General features: G+C 33.7%; 1 long non-coding RNA gene across 1 annotated transcript; it reads right to left on the minus strand.

The window, feature by feature from the left end:
- Positions 1-3,138: 3,138 nt before the first annotated feature.
- Positions 3,139-9,834, minus strand: LOC140976798 (uncharacterized). The gene is made up of 5 exons (XR_012175320.1): positions 9,631-9,834; positions 8,395-9,529; positions 7,510-7,647; positions 6,767-7,215; positions 3,139-4,212 (listed from the first exon to the last, which is right to left on the minus strand). It is a non-coding gene; the product is annotated as an uncharacterized lncRNA (long non-coding RNA).
- Between the last annotated feature and the right edge of the window lie 8,190 nt (positions 9,835-18,024).

The following is an 18,024-nucleotide window of genomic DNA, read 5'->3' on the forward strand; positions in this document are numbered from 1 at the left end:
CTCGTACTTCAAAACCCTGTGATTGATTCATCTAGCTTTCCATGAAGAAACCTCGTCTTTACATCAAACTGTTCCAGATGTAAATCTTCTTTTACCATCAATCCAATTACACTCCTGATAGTAGTTAACTTTACCACCAGAGAGAAAATATCAGTGTAACCAATGACTTCCTTTTCACCTTTTACACCAAGTATTTCTTTGTACCACTTGCTACCGTCATGTTCTAATCGGTACTCCCACTTGCTATGTAAAACCTTTTTACCTTCAGGAAGTTCTGACAACTCCCACATGTGATTGGATGACAGTGAATCCATCACATCTTCCATGACTAACTCCTACTGTTTAAATGTCTCATAAACATCCGATTTATTTTTCACAAAATAAACCCAAAATTTCCTGCTCGAATCGTCAACAGTAGTGCCATAATATCTTGAGTGATCTCCAAGGGATGTCACAGGAGATGGTCCACATATATCAGTATATGTCAGCTCCAAATCCGCTGATTTTGTTTCCCTAACCTCTTTTGAAAAGCTCACCTTTTTCTGCTTTCCAAGAAATACAGCTTCACACAGCTTGCGTTCAACGATCTTTAATTCCGGTAGCTTTTCGTTTGAAACAAGCATCTTCATTCTCTTTTCACTCGTATCTTCAAGCCTACTATTGCATAGACTTGAATTAGCTCCAGCATCCACAGCCGCTAATTTATTTCTCAAACTGGAAGTCATATACAGTGTTCCAGTTTTCTTTCCTCGAGCAACAATCATGGCTCCTTTGTTCACTTTCCATGAACCATCACCGAAGGTCACATTGTGGCCTTCATCATCGAGCTGTCCCACCGAGATTAGATTGCGTGTCAATTTTGGTACATGCCTGACTTTGTTAATTTTCCAGACAGATCCATTCGACATCTTCATCCGTACATCACCCACACCAACAATTTCCAAGGGTTTTCCATCAGCCAGAAAAACTTTTCCGTAATCGCCAGCGATGTAATTATCAAATACATCGTGATCACCAGTGGTATGAAACGAAGCTCCCGAGTCCATAACCCAAGAATCAACAGGGCTTTCCATGGATAATAGCAGAGCATCATTTACTTCATCAGTGACAACATTAGCGTCGTTCTTAGTTGATCTGCAATTCTTTTTCAAGTGACCAGTCTCACCACCGCTCCAGCACTTCACATTTTTTTCAAAATTGCTTTTGTCTTTTCTGTTTCTCGACTTGGATCTACCATGCCAAATGGTTAATACTCTTTTCGTCACTCCTGCTCCTTCCTCTATTCTCGAGATTTAGAGCAGAACTTGATGATGTTCTTTCACCAGAATCCATCCTGCGAACTTCTTCAGCAAGAATTTGATCTCTGACATCATTGAATTGTAGCTTTCTTTTTCCAACAGAGTTGCTAACCGCTGCCCGCATAGGTTCCCAATTTTCTGGTAAAGACGCCAAAAGAATAAGTGCGCGAATCTCACATCAAATTTAATTTCAACCGATGTCAGCTGTGAAACAATCGTGTTGAATTCATTGATGTGTTTAGCCACCGATGCATCTTCTCTCATCTTCAAGTTAAATAACTTCTTCGTGAGATGTACTTTATTGTTTGCCGATGGCTTTTCGTACATGTCCGACAAAATGGACATCATCTGCTCCGTTGTTTTTGCATCCGCCACGTTATGTGCCACGTTCTTCGTTAGGGTCAATCGTATTACACCTAACACTTGTCGGTCAAGAAGCTTCCAGTCATCATCCTCCATCTTTTCCGGCTTCTTTACAGATAGAGGTTGATGCAACTTCTTGCTATACAAATAATCAATAATTTGTAATCGCCAGAACGTAAAATCTGTACCGTCGAACTTGTTGATACCAGGTCCCAATCCATCATCTCCGACCATCACTTCTTTAGCCTTAACAAAAAATCTAAAAAATCTTTTCTGGTGTGGAAGATCAGACAGAGCTGCAACCACAGAGCATACTTAGAATTTTTAAGAATTTTCACAACAAAGCTCTGATACCAGTTGTTGGGGAATTACACCCCCGAAGCGATGCTAAACATGATGATAATAGTACCCAAAAATTCGGAATAAAATAATCAACAAGAACACAAAGATTTATGTGGTTCCCCCAATATAGGCTACGTCCACGGAGCACTGCAAATTTTATAACTGGAAGAAATATTACAACAAGTGTATACACCAATATACTCAATATTTCTCACACTCCCAACCCGAGTATACCGAGAAAATAATTTCTCTAACTCACACAAAGAGAATTCCCGCACTCAAGAAAAAAATACACTCTTTTTTCTATGCACTCTCTTTTTAGCAAAGCTAAAAAGCTTTTGATTTTGGGATACAATAACTGAAGGAATTGAGCTCTATTTATAACTAATTCCCTCGTTCCACTTTGCAACTTTTTCGATGTGGGATACGTGAGAAAACAAGTTTTTTTATTATTTAATTTAATATGGGTCTCACCCTATTAAATTCTTACCTAACACTAGTAACATCTCCTGAGTAATAGGATTACAAATGCGTATCTCTACCTCGTCAAAATCAACTTCATTCACACAGCACATCAAGCCATTCAAGTGACAGACCATGTCAGGTGAACTTATCATATCAAAACCGAGAAGCGGGACGGTTCTATATATTTTTCCATCTCCCTCCATCAAAGAGAGATGAGTAACAATATCAGATCCTTTGGGATAAGGACAGATGATGTAGTTTGGGTTTTTTTTGGGAATGGCTGAATTTCAACTTGATAAAATTTGGTTCAGAGATCATGCTTAACCAACGTTTTGCACGCCACCACATCTTTAAGAGGAAGTCTTGAGATTATGTTAATTAGGATTTCCTCAAGGTGTCCAATTTGAGCTGCATTATCATATCGTATGGGGACGCTTCCAGTATCTGACATGATTAAAGTGGCTCTAGCTTCTAGTCTCAGGAGATCTACAATTAACCACATGAATAATCCTGTTCGATTCAATCTGCTCGACTAGTTTTCCTGCACTGAGCAGAGAACAGAAATGTAACCTAAAAACTGAACTACTTTTCCATTCAGCATTAAATACATTATGTGATCTATGATTTGCAAAAACNAAAAAAAAAAAAAAAAAAAAAAAAAAAAAAAAAAAAAAAAGCATTTACCAAATCTAATTCCTAAATTACAGAACTTGTAAAGGATGTTAAAGTTTCAAATGAAACCAAAGGCAGTCAAGTTTAGATAATCTATCAGAATATAATTGTGAGAAAAAAGGATTTTTTTTCCACCGTCGAATTCATGCATCACTTAGTCGAGCAGAAAATAGCACTATTTTACATTCAACTTAACATTATAAGGCTCAGATTCACAAGAAGCACTCACAAAACTATCGTACGGATATAAAGCAGGTATCGTGCAAAAGCTGTCAATATCCTAAAATATTCAATCAGCATAGAAGACAGCCAATTTGCCACCACATATAGCATCCAGTTGCCATTTACGAACTTTGGTACACCAGCAACCTAAATCGAACCAAGATAACCACCCTAGTGATTCATCATTTGATAAATTATAGAAGGCATACAGTTGAAAACTGCAACTAAGCCAAATGTAGCTTCAACAGATGGCCGCAACAAATATTATCAAATGAACCATAACTATCACCAGTTGACCGATGCCCTGCCATACAAAGTCATAGCTTATAATGATTGCTTAGCAAGTTAATAAGTTCAAAGAAAAGTAGGGAAATAAGCCGAACGTAATGAGGAAAAATCAGATCAGAAAAGGAAACATGAAGAAAATTCTTATATGTTATCTTACCTGCCAACATTAATCCTAAGAGTAATTCATGGGAGTATGGAAAACGGTAGTAGGAAATCATAACATTATGTCATGCTCAGGAGGCATTCCCAGAAGACTAAGAATACATGGATCTCAAATAATTAAAAAGAGTAAAAAAAATAGCTGTTAATGTATTCTTTTACTGGTTACTGAGGTTCATGGAGAAGCCAGATTAAGATGATAACAAAACTTGATACATGATGAACCATTAGTATATCGACAGCAAAATGATATTACCCGAATCAGTCCACGCCTCCAGATCAAGCTTCTCCCCAGAAGCTTCCAATGGTGGGATATGAGTCCAAACTGTGCGTCGTCAAGGCTCCACTTCTTACGTTTCACTGCTACGCACCCTTCTCTTGAAGTCAAAACTTTTGCAGTTACCTAAATAAGATACACTATCATTTAGCATCCTTTTCACAAAAACAGAAAAACTAGAAATTTTAAATACACAGAATTAATGAATACTATGTATTAGAATTAATCTAGATTTTAGAAGGAGACACAAGTACCTAGTCTAAAAGTACCAAAAAGTTTTCACATACATCTCAACTAACCGAACAGTTCAGTATCAAAATCTCTCAATTAACTTCAGAAACTCTACTCCTCTGCCAATTAAGAGTACCAATGTGATTGAAATAGAAATGCAAGGATCACAAAAACAGTCTCGATTCGACAAGTCCGATAAAAATAACAAAGGAAAAAGGAGTATTAACTTATAGTAATGTTAAAAAAGGTGTTGGGACATTGTATTCTCGCAACCAAGACGCAGCGGAAGTTTAAAAAATTTTGCTTGGGCGTCGTGTGTTCAAAACATTCATAGGGCGTTTAGAATTATATCTTTGCGTTCTCAACGTTGGACTCCTAACTATTCCGGTATTTAGGCGGATATAGCACTTCTTATATATCCCTACGAATGATTATTCTCCTTTGATCGCCTAATTATGTCCGCGATCGAAGACTGTCTTCTTCGCTTAATTTGCACTAGAAAATCCAAATGATTTATGCGTTGAGACTGTAGTTTCCGAATTTCCAAAATCCGGAGACGAAGCGGCGCGGCGGTGGAAGGCACAAAAGTGGCCGAAATTTTCCTTGATTTACAACAAGGTGGCCGTGACTTTGCTTTTAAAAGATGGGAAGATTTTGTTAATTTTTGCTTATTAATTCTTAATCAATAATTAAGCAAATTTAATTTGCTTTTTGGCCAAAATTTTCTTCCCTCTTTCCTTAAGGTGGTTGTGAGCCTTTTTGTGAAATTGGGAAGGATTNTAATATCATATACACATATTTTATATCATCATATAAAATATATACAAGTGTATGTATATTATATTAAATAACCATTATTTAATTTATAAACTAACTCCTTGTTTAATTTAATTCTAGAATCATCTAGAATATTTATGAGAATTTGTGCATGTTAGTAGTCATCACTACTAGCACAATCATTTAATTAGTAAATTCTCAATTCACTAAATAAATGATTCTGAACTCATTATAACCCCGATCGACGATCCGAGAACGCCGATGTATCAAGGATACAAGTCTTTTTCATATAATAAAAAATGAAAATTTCGAAGATCAAAATTTTCACCAGTTTAGTGAACTCCTTCACAAAACAAGCAGTTCCACTCTCCTTCCTTAATTAGCAATCAGGCAAACTTCCATTTCTTTCATCTTATGGAATTAGCTCATAAACTCTTTTATAAGCATCTTGTTTGATCTCCGTCAAACTATAGTCGTCAAATTTCAACTCCTTGAACTTTGACTTTCTCAACGGGAACACAGAATCCGATAAATGTGTGACCTTTAATGGTTCAGAGATACAGATGGCCATGGGTTCACATCTCCATGTGATTCAAAATAACATTTATTCTTATTTGAGTTTACCCTACTTAACCCCATTCTTTTCATCAACTCTTTGACCAAGAATGTCAGAACTCATTTCTGATTGCACCCATAGGATCATGTAAGAGCGTATAGTAGCATCGTCCCATGATCCCCTAGGTATCACTGATAGTGCCTGCAAGAACCTTTACTCATGGTTAGCTTACAGTATTGTCTCTTCGGCACATATAACCCGATCGAATCTACAACTATTGGTATATCGAGACTTGTATATGAATTTGACAGCGATGCGATTTATCTTTGAGTACTAACAGTGTCATGGTATGTCCAACTAGGAAAACATTTTTCCCTAAAGCACATTTCTTGCTCTGGCCAGAGACTTCTTGGACTTTTAATTCATCAGATCACATAGGATATCTTCACCCGTAGGCGAACGGTGAATCCCCGACTACAATGCATTTGCTCCTACGTATTTCGAAACTACACCCAATCTCGCCACCTGATGACCCTCAATGGAGGCGGTAAACGGATCAAAGTGCATGCTAGTACGTATAGCCTCTACATTGTCCCGGATCAAAGGACTAACGGTATACAACCATAACTGTGGACTATTCCACTCGATAAGTGAGAACCTCTTGGATAGTCCGAGGGAGGGTTGTTCAGTGCATCATCATATGATCACCATCTATGTGAATGGACATCTTCATACCTTTGCCAATGAAACATGGCGTTTACATCACATATGCTAGTCTCAAGCTCGAGCGACCTTTATCCTTGTTTTAGGCGACTGATTCGACAAGGAGCCTGTTTAGAATATACGGTACACTTCCTAATGAGTTCCATGATCTTACGTTGCGACGCAGACCTCATGGTACCTATTGTATATTCAAGAACTTTATCTATGCAGCTTGCATATATAATGACATAATCGAATGAAATCGTAAAATATTATTAAAATAAAGATTGTTTTACGTTAGAGTCAATAAAATCCCGAGCCACAAGTTGGCTTGCTGGGCACCTACTCTAACAAAAGGTTGGGGCAATTTAAAAAAATTATTACGGCATAGATACAGTTCAAATGAATAATCACCTATTTTATATGTCGAGCACATCAAACATGACAATGAAAGAATGATCTTCGCCAAGAACGCATGAAATTGTCCAAAGTAGAAAAAAACTTCGTAGTCTAGGTTATGGAGAGAATGTGATTAAACCCACGGACAAGGTATAAAAGCATAAAACTCGTGACTTCTACCAAAACACATATATTCCTACTTGACAAGTGTCCTCGTCTCGTGTGCATGCCTTACATTTGGTAGAGTCGAACATTTGTCTTCCCCCTTGCATGTACACATCTTACATTTGGAACGGTTGAGTCAAACCTTTGTCTTCGCCCTCTTGTGCATGCCTTACATTTGGTTGAATCAAACATTTGTCTTCACGGGCATGCATGCCTTACATTTGGTCGAGTCAAGTGTACAAGAAACTTTCCTCTATCCCTAGCAATTACTACTAATTGAAATGTTTACCAGACAAAATCTGTGTTTCATAAATGGCAATGAGTAATATAATCGTGGATACCATTTGAAAGCATTCATTTCCAAAAAATAAAATAAAATTGCAAAGTAGATTTGGTTGTTTAAATGAAAGATTTCTCTAATAAATGGCGCATGTGATTGTTTTACTCGATTACAAATTCACCCACAAACTGTGGATACCGACAAAAAATTCTTTAGGAAGTTGTTAAAGCAATTAAAAATGCCAATAAGCTTTTAAATTTTCATAGCTCATGGACAAAGCACTACATTGGGATATTATTAGTTGCATATTTACCTTTCAAAATAAACAAAAAACAGACTTGTTCCCCACCATACACATGGATCTGGCTTGTACTGACTCAGTTTCGGAAGATAAACATTCTCAAATTGGATTTATTTGCTGTCCAGGCAACAAAATCCTGAGTTTTGTATGCTGCCAGGGACCATCAAGCATTAAGAGCATAGACAATCATGTTGTGCTTAAGCGAGATCTAGAGTGGATCATACAATGACGACATCGAAATGTACTTAAGATACTTCATTGGTTGGAGGTTTAAGCATATCACTGGAGTTAAAATGGAAGCAGTAATCAAATTAGCTTCACAGGATGGGATTGTTGATTTGCAATCATCTTTTGAAGGGGGTCCTATCCATTTCATAGCTAAACTCGGCTTCCTTCACTCACCAGTGGCTCACACCATGTTGAGATAGGTAATGTGGGGCTGTTGGAGTGGCCGTAGGGATTTTTCTTTTGGACCTAGTGTTCATGTAAATATCTAATTTCAAAAGAGACCTTCCAAACGACTTATCAATTTGCACAAATAGTTTCAATCATTGTGTACTGCCCTCCAATCAAATTGATTGGAATTTTGAACTGCGAAAGATCATTTACACATAGAGTTGAATAGGCTTATTATCGAACCATGCTCATACTACCACCAAGAGAAGCAACTATACCAATGTATTAGCTGTTGCTTCCATTGCATATCTTACCTCGGCCACTCGTGATGCCAACATTGTCAACTTCTGTGGGTACAGGTATTTCCCCTTGCTCTTAACCTTCTCTAATTAATTCTAATCCCTCTAATAGTATCTCTCCTTGTCCTTCATCAACGACCTTTTCCAACAATCTTTCCTCTTCTTTATCTATCTCCAGCTCAAACTTCAAATCTCTCTTCACCTACTCAATCTCTTGTAGCACCTCACTTAGGCAATAAACCAGACGTTCTTTCTCATCACATGATCACCTAATCAAAAAATAACATCTTCAAGCCTAAACACATACATCAAACCGGCATTATTCATCCCCTTCTAGAATCTCTTGAACCCACCTGTGTTTCAAAAGCAATGAAATAGTTGAATGGAGACCAACCATTTCTGATGAAATTACAGCACTTCTTCGAAATGGAACATGTGTACTGGATCAATCTCTCGGTATAAAGCATGTCCAGTGTCAAAGGGGTTTTATCAAAGACCCGGTATTGACTTTCATGAAAATTTCAATCCTGTGGCAAAACTGACAAAAACTTGCGTTCTATCTCTTGCTTTGTCAAATAGTCGGCCACGCCGACAATGGATGGCAACAATTACACTCTCAGAAGAAGTTTATATGCAACAACCATCGGGATTTGTAAATCAATCTAAGCCAACCTTTTTATGTAAGCTGAGAAAAGTAATCTATGTCATAAACAAGCTCTTATGGACTGGTCAATTCGCAAAGTGACACATCCTTATTCATTCATCACAAACCAAGTGTTATACTTTATTTTTTTGTTTACATTGATGACTTAATAGTTACTGGTAACAAGAATGATTTTCTCAATCATTCTCTTCATGCTCTTGCTACTCGTTTCTCCATTAAAGATCTTGGACATCTTCATTATTTTCTTGGTACATAGGTCCTTCCTACAACCTGCTCTTGACTCATATCCATGATCCGCTGGCAAAGTCAATATGACTAATGCAATAGTATTTGGAGAAAGAGACGGTTTGACGTGCATTTCTTGCAGTAAATTTTTAATCAATACAACTTCACTAGCACGAGTCAAGAGAGCAGTATTCGGCTTCAGTTGAGGAACAGGAAACTGTTTTCTGCTTTTCGAGCATCAAGAGATTGCAATCCCTCCTAGATCAATAGGAAGTGGAACTCTATATAACTGTAACCAGTGAACTACACTTCATTACGTTCAGTAAAGAAAAATATTCAGCTCACATTTGTTCACAATACCTACATTCCTTGACACAAGTTATAACACACACAAAAGGTGACTTCAATCCGCTGTTGCTACTAGAAGAGAAATGGATTTTGCAAACAGCTGAAATCAAATAAAGTACCCGTTTTGTCAATTAACTGCTCTATTTTCCGGTAAAAACAAAAAGGATTTTACAAAAAAATTGAAAGTAGACAGATAATTACCTTCATTCCCATTCCTCCATAGAAGAAAACCCATCTTTTTTGCAATTGCATCCATCCTGTTGCGCAGGTAAGCAATGGAGAAGACGGTATCAATCAATGTTGGCTAATACACACGAGGATCTCCAGATTCCAGCATCTTGCTGTGCTTAGAAGATTCTGTACAAGATTCATCTCAGCTGAGGTCTTTTCCTTTTTACTTCTTACCCTCAGATTCCAGTCGTTATAATGATATTATATATATACTTAGAAATAATGCAGAAACATAAGTTGAATAATTAGAATTTCAAATAAAATTAGTTACTTCAACAAAAGATAACGATAATACTATTATAAATTTTGACAATTCGTATTAATTAGTATATGTAACTAATTTGAAAAAAAACATATTTTTTTTATTTTAAAAAAAGATTTGGACTACTAAAATTTTTCTCATATATTTTTTATCATATTTTTTTCTTTTGTTATTTGTCATATTCTCTCAATAATGCATATATTTTATTATAATATTCAATTATTACAATCTTTTTTTAACCATCAATGATATGCAATTTTTTATTTACAATGTTGTTTAATTATTATTCTCTTTCATGTAAATTGACAACAATTTCTACTTGATGCTTTTACTTTCCTAGTCACCTTTATTTTATTAGACACTTATACTTGATAACATATAAACTACACATTATTATTAGGGGTGAACAAAATTTCGGTTAAACCGAATTAACTGACCGAAACGAGTCAATTCGAAAATTCGGTTCGGTTATTTTGGAAATTCGGTTTTCAAATTAAAAAAAATTCGGTTAATTCGGTTCGGTTGCAGTTTTCAAAATTTTGAAATCAGATAACCGAATTAACCGATATAATAAATGCTATTATTTAATAATTTTTTTATTATTTATCAATTTTAATATATTTTTTAATTTTTAATTTTAAAATCAGCTCTAATTCTAAAGAAAAATTTGTGATGTATGTGAATTTATGTTTTTATGCATTAGACTGTAGTGTTCAAAAAAAATACACATATAATTAAAGTTAAATCACAATTTTTTTAAGGTTAATTCGGTCACCAACTGAATTAACTGATATTAATTCGGTTCGATTTTCATCGCTTATGAAAATTAATTCGTTCGGTTCGGTTATTACTAAATATTTCGGTTCGATCCGGTTATGACTAATGCGGTTCGATCGGTAACAGAACCGACCGAATTCTCACCCCTAATTATTATAACAATCTATCATCACATAAAAAGTACTTATGGATTGATTTAAAAAATATTGATTAAATATTGTCATTTATTTGCAATTTATAATAATAATATTTTTGACAATAAATCATCTTTTTACTGATTCTTATGACACATATTTTAATATTTCATATTAGCTCATAAGTATAATTAGCACAATCAAATTATTAATGTCATATTGATATTACCTCTGAAAAATAATATATTTAATTTTTCTAATTGTTTAAATATCTTAACTGGAACATTTGTGTACCCTTATCTTGAGAAAAATTCATTGCATTTATAAAGTTTGAACGGTAAATATAACTTTATATTATACATTTAATTTGGAAACGGAATTCATTGTATGACAAACACTTCTTCCATTTCTATTTTTTTGTGTAAACCAAAAGAGTTAATAATTTTTCTCTTTTATCTTCTCCAACTCACTGTAAAAATTTATAAAAAAATATTTATATTTAGAAAAAATATTTTATTTATTGTTTTTCTTGTCTGTATATTTTGTTATATTTGAACATATATTCCACTTTATTGTCTTAATTGACATATATCTTTACTATATAATTTGTGTACACTGAAGATGAATAAGTTCATTTTGTAGTTTTTTATTACCTGGACTTAGGTTGATATATTAATATGTGATATACATATATATAAGAATTTTCAAGTTCAATTTATTCACAATGATTTTTCATAACAAAAGTCAACTCGAAATAATAAAAATTAAGATTCATAATTATTTTAAATATGATATAAAAATAATATGTGGAAACTTTTTTTGACATTTTAGTTGTAAAATACAGTGATAAATGTATGTAGGTGCAATATTTCATTGTGGCAATTATAACTTTATTTAAATATCTTATTTCTCACTCAAGGATCAAAATTTGTTTATTTCTTATTTTGATTATCGACAAATCCAATATTTCATTTAAATATTTTTGTTAATAATATTTATATGAGTTTTATTGTATATTTATCCAATTCGAAAGGGATAAATTATAATTCAATATATAATAATATTTGAAAACTGTAGAATGCTTCTAAATTTAAAAATCGAGTAACATGTAAAGGATCAATTCAAAACTAAAAGTTGATGCAACATGTTTCTGCTAGCTTTACAATCGAATAATATAGGATCGAGCGTTTGTCGATTCACCAAAAGCTATAACTGATGGTAATTATGCAAGTCAAATCTTTAAATCATACAACAGCTCAAGCGCCTACCCATCGTGAACAATTATTGTACCAAACAATCTATCTCCTAATAATTGCACCAATTGCAATCCATGAAAATCAAAGCCGCCATCTTGGCTCTGATACCAATTGTAGGCTCAAGCGTTTACTGTTTTATCAAAACCTATAGATTATGGTAACAGTGCAAATCAAATATTTTAAATAGTACAACAACTCAAGCATAACATTTCAATTACTCTACCCAACATGATCAATTATTGCCCAACAAATAAGTTTATGCAAATAACCTTTTACTATATCATATGAATTTATAAAACATTTGAGTAGAATATATAATAAATTATACATAAGTAGTAGAGAAAAAAATCATTTCTCATTTATTTGAAAATTTATATTATAAAATAAAAAAAAAATCAGAATATATATATAATAGATTTAACATGTTTATCCACTAAAAATATTGAAAGAATTGTTTATACAATTTAATAAAAAAGTCAAAGTACATCATTTTCTGATTCCGAATAACGATCACATTATTATTACGTTATAATGATAAATAAATTATTATTTTTATTTTATCATCATAGTCTTTACCTCAATAAACATATTTTCGAATGTAGGATGTTAAATTTAATATTGACATTAGATAATTATAATATTAATTCTAACATTTTTTTTATTCTTCTCAATACATTACTTTTTCTATCTTCAAATATATTAATCTATTTATTATTGTATAAAAAGTATAATAATTATTTGGTTAATTGATCAAATTTAAGATTAAAGGTTTAGAAAAAAATCTAATATATCTTTAAAGACAAATAGATGATGAAATTAAATTTGAAGTCAAGAGAAAAATTAAGAAAATGTAGAACACTACAGTGCATAAATTTTCGCTTTATACATTGACAAAACATAAGGTGAGACCAAGTGAGATACTTATATATATGAGTCTCATTTAACTTAGCCCATTATAATATTTTTATTAACCCACTTTGTCCTTCGTTTTTACTTCATTAACTTTGCAGTATGACTCATTCAAACATTCACTTTTTATTTTTTTAGTACATAGTGGACTCCACTCTTACCGACTTCAATCTTTAGAAGTCGGTTTTAGTAGTTTATAGGTAATAGACAATTATTTAGTTTTTATTTTCTGTCTTTTGATTAATTGTGTAATTTTTTATGTTCTACCTAATTCTTTTACAATTTTTATTGAATTTTTATAATCATGATTAGAAGTGTTGCATGCATACAATATAAAATTAATATATTTTAAAATGTTAATATTGAAGTGTCGAATAAATATATTAAATCATTATTTAAGAACTTTTAGAAAAACAATATTCGTCATAATTCAGATTTAAAGATTAACATACACATAAAGAATTGCGATGAATATCTTATAAAATAAATGGTGTTAGCCCAAAAAGATTAAATATGATTATGGTAAATGAATTTTTCTTAAATAATTAGAAAATTTTCAGCAAATGCGCTGAATTAATTAGAATGTTTTCAATATAGTATTTCGATAAATGTTTTTCAATATGAGTTAGTGATTGAGTCCTTATGAACATTTAAAAAAATGCGTCTTAAGTTATAGTAACGGTGTCTTATAATTTAAAATATTAAATGAAACAAATTATCAAGATAAAAAATTAATTAATAAATTCAAGAATATGTGATTATTCAATTAGTTTAATTGACACGCTCTTTAGTTTGCTGATTTAATAGATGTTAAATTCACAGTCACTGAGTTTGACAAGAATTTTTGTATAATAAAATAAATTTATAATAAATTACTTGATTATATATGTAATAAAATTTGTATATTTCATATATGTGATTTATTTCATTTATAAGGTTGAAATTATATATATTATGATATAAGATTTGTTATACATCTTAAAATCAATAAATTCACTAAAAATTTGTATATTCATTTCCGCTACCATATAATTCTTGTTTTCCCAAGACTTTTGTTTATTCGTTTGTTTGAATTTATTATTCCTCATTTTACCAATACTCATAATATGTCAAACATGAAAGTAAATATTAATTTAAAGAGATGATAATATTTATATATTGTAATAAACATATTTACCCCTCACGATACTAATAAAACTAACTTAAAAATAATATGTTGACGAACATATTGTGAGGAATCTAAAAATACAACTCATGTAACGTCCCGAAAATTCAAAGGTCCACGTAAACCACATGCATGCAAGATATTAAATTCTATTGTATTTTAATTAAATGTTTTAATTGCATGGATTAATTTTTTGTGCATATTTACATGTTTAAAATATATTTTTCTACATGATTGCATTAAAAAGTATTTTTAAAGGTTATTCGAATTGCGATCGAGGAACGGAGACCGATGGCTGAAAAACGTAAAATATTTTTATTAAATAATTATTTTTAATTATTTAAAATATGAACGATGCTTTGTCATATTTTTCAAAATAAGGAGTTTTGAGGTGATTTTATACGCCGGGACGTAATTTTTATCGGTATTGGTTTTGCAACAAAAATACGAACTTTTTGGCAACCCGGCTATTAAATTCACAAACTTATTTAAACAAAATTATTTTTAATATTTTAATTAAACACGAATGTGCTATTTGGGCTTAATTAACTTTGCTAATGGACCTAAGCCTTGTTAGTGGCTTAATTGAGTATTTAATATTAAAACCCACCCAAACCCTTTTCATATCACACGCCCCACTTCCCCATTCAAAACAAACTCTCCCCATCAGCATCAACACACGCACACACGCAAGAAAAAGAGGAGAAAAGCTTCGGCTTTTTGAAGTAAAATTCAGCCTAGGGCCTCGTCGCCGTTCTTCGCATCGTCGTTACGTTTTCGTGCGTAAATTACGCAAAGACACATCATATTCTTCTTTTACTCATCATCACTCCATATTATGTAATTTTTTTATGAATATGCATGAAAACAAGTCATACAACCTTTAAATTTTGTACCATGCATATAGGTGTTCTAAATCCTTGCTTTTTGGTTCCAAAAATATGTTTTCATGTGTTAAAAGAGGCTGCCATGATTAGGACATGATCAAGGATGGTTTTACATGAAATATAGATTCTTAGAACACAACCAAAAAGTTGCAATCAAGGGAAACGAAGCTGGAACCACAAATCTATCAAAGGGTATGTAAGGCACGGTTTTGAGGGCTTGGCTAGTCTTTGGTTGGGACCAGGGCTTGGCTAGGGTCCGTGAGGGGTCAGAGGAAGAGTCCTAGCCATGCTAGGACTCGTAAAACAGGGGCTGGGAGGAGTCCTTGCCAACAAAGACTCCACCCGAGAGCCCAAGGGAAATCATGCGCAGGGTGTTGCTGCTTTTGCAGGGAGGAAAAGCTCGGCCAGGGGGCTATGGGCTGGGCTAGGTCGACTCTTTAGGGTCCTATGAGAGTGTTTGAGGGGCTGGTTCAAGGGCTGGTCCGTTGGTTAGGTGGCTAAGCAAGAAAACAAGAGCCCTTGCCAAGTGGGTCTTCGCGACTGTGTTTCTGCAGGTATGTTGTGGCTTCGGTTTTAGGAGCTAGGGTCGAGGCTTATGGGTTCTAAGGGTGCAGGGGGGTCCCTAGAGGGGATGGTCATGAGTGGGTGTAGGGTGGCTCGACGTGGCTCGAGCCAAACATAGAAAACGTGAGGGAGGCACTTGGGAGGCAGCATGTGCGCAAGTTAGGTTTCTGAACTAGGGTGGCTTCGCTGCTGGGTTCTAGGGGTTTGGCTTGTCTGAGCTGGGTCTGGGCGTGGTCCAGGGAAGGTTAGGGTCAGGTAGGCTGGGTGGTGGCTCGGCTGGAAGTGTCCTAAGGAAACTAGGTGTCCTAGATATGCTAGGAAGCACTCACGCACACACACATGCAATCGGGTCTAATGTCCAGCAGGTATTTGAGCGGGCCAGGGCTGGTTTTGGGGCTGGGCTTGGTCAAGAGGGTGCCTAGGTGGGTTGGCTTGGGTTTGGCTTGAGGTGGCTTGGGCGTGGCTCGAGTAAATTGGGAGATGGCTCTGGTGGTTCGATAAGGTGTCTATTTCAAAAATTAAAAGGCTATAAATAGAATCCATGGGTCCACGGGTGTGGCTCATGACTTGGAAGGGTATAATAAATAATAAAAATGCTATATTTAGAGTTTGTGTTCAAAATAACGAGTTTTGGATTTATCGGGATTTAATCGCCGCACGAAACGTTAATTAAAGAGTTAATTGAAACGCCTAGTTTTAAGCTTTATAAAATTATGAAAATTTATATTTATGCTCAAATAATTATTAAAAGTCTAATTTTTTAATTTTGGAATTTTATATTAAGTTTTGGTTTAATTCGGGATTAAAACGCATTAATACGTCATATTTAAATATTAATTTAAAAGTCGAATTAAGTTAAATAAAAATACAAGAAAATTCAGTTAAGCTTAAATAATTATTTGGGACATGTTAGAGTCAAAGAAATTAAGAAAAATTCAAAAACATAAAATTATACGTCCAGGGGTAAAACGATCTTTTCACATCTAAAAATTAGTAAACGTCATGGCAGTGCTCTGAAAGTTGTTTTGTATGCTATTATGATTATTTCAAATATTTATGAATTTTTACATGTTAAATTATGATTTTTAAATGTCCATGGATTTTTATGATTTAAGGTTGACATTTAAAAGACATGTTGCATGTTTGGTTTCAAAAATAAAAATGATATGTTATGCATGATTTTTTTATAAAGTGATGGAAATTTAAAACGTTGAAGGAAGTGAAGTAATTGTGACTATAATGATGTTATGTTGGGGATATCGTGAGGGTTATGGTCCCAGTTGGAGCCCGACGATCGTCTTTCCATTGACACCATTGAGGATATGAGGATAAGAATGAGGATATCGTGAGGGAAAAAGCCACAGAGGTAGCTCATTTATGGGAGAAGGTCCCAGAGGGAGCCCAACGATCGTATTTCCATTCGATGAGGATAGGCTAGGGCCCAGTTGACCAGTGAGAGTGTCGCTGGTGTCCCCCGCCGCCCAGTACTGTGGTTACATGTAGATGGATCCATCGACTTTTGATTTTGAGGATTGAGGAAAGTCACAATTAACGATCTGAATTCAACAAAAATGAAAAATGTTTATGTTCATGATAAAAGGATATTTATGTTATGAAATGAGGAAAAGGAAAAATGTTGAGGTTTAAATTATGCATGTCACGAAAATGTTTATGAAAATGTTTACGAAAATGTTCATGTTTAAAGTTTATGCATCTTCATGAAAATTTTATTTTACATAAATGTATTTTTCACTGTTGCATGCGATTTTATACGTATTATTTGTTATCAAGAATATGATGTGTTGAGTCTTTAGACTCACTAGGTGTGATTGATGCATGTGATTATGATAATAATGTTAATGGAGGTCTTGATGGTTGATCTGACTGGACTGAAGGTGCACATAACATGAGGACCAGCGCTTCTACTGTTCCGCATTTATGTTAAAAGATTTTACGACTTTTTATTTATGTTTTGAGAGGTTTTTGAGAGATTATAGTATGAGCTGTATTTCTCAAAATATATAGCTGGTTGTTTTATTTTAAAATGATATCCAAAATATTTTATGAAATTTTTATGGTTCGACCGAATGCTATGTGAGGTTTGGAAAAAAAAAATTTCTAGCACGTTTTAAGAAAAATAATAGCAGACGTTTCAACTCAAATGTCAACTTTGACACTCAATTTTAAATTACTGCCAAAATGTCTCAACAACCCACAATTTTTGGACAAGATAGTAACATCACAATTTTGAAATCAAACTGAGATTTTCCATTTTATATCAAGAATTCATGATTGAAAATCGATAATATTAGATATATAGATATTTAATATAAACTCGTGCGAGCTTATTTAGGCTCACCTTTAAATGAATCAATAAAATTTCAACTCAACTCACTTAAACTGTTTGGCA

Source organism: Primulina huaijiensis, chromosome 5 (genome assembly GCF_012295235.1).
Source record: "Primulina huaijiensis isolate GDHJ02 chromosome 5, ASM1229523v2, whole genome shotgun sequence".
Lineage (NCBI taxonomy): Eukaryota > Viridiplantae > Streptophyta > Magnoliopsida > Lamiales > Gesneriaceae > Primulina > Primulina huaijiensis.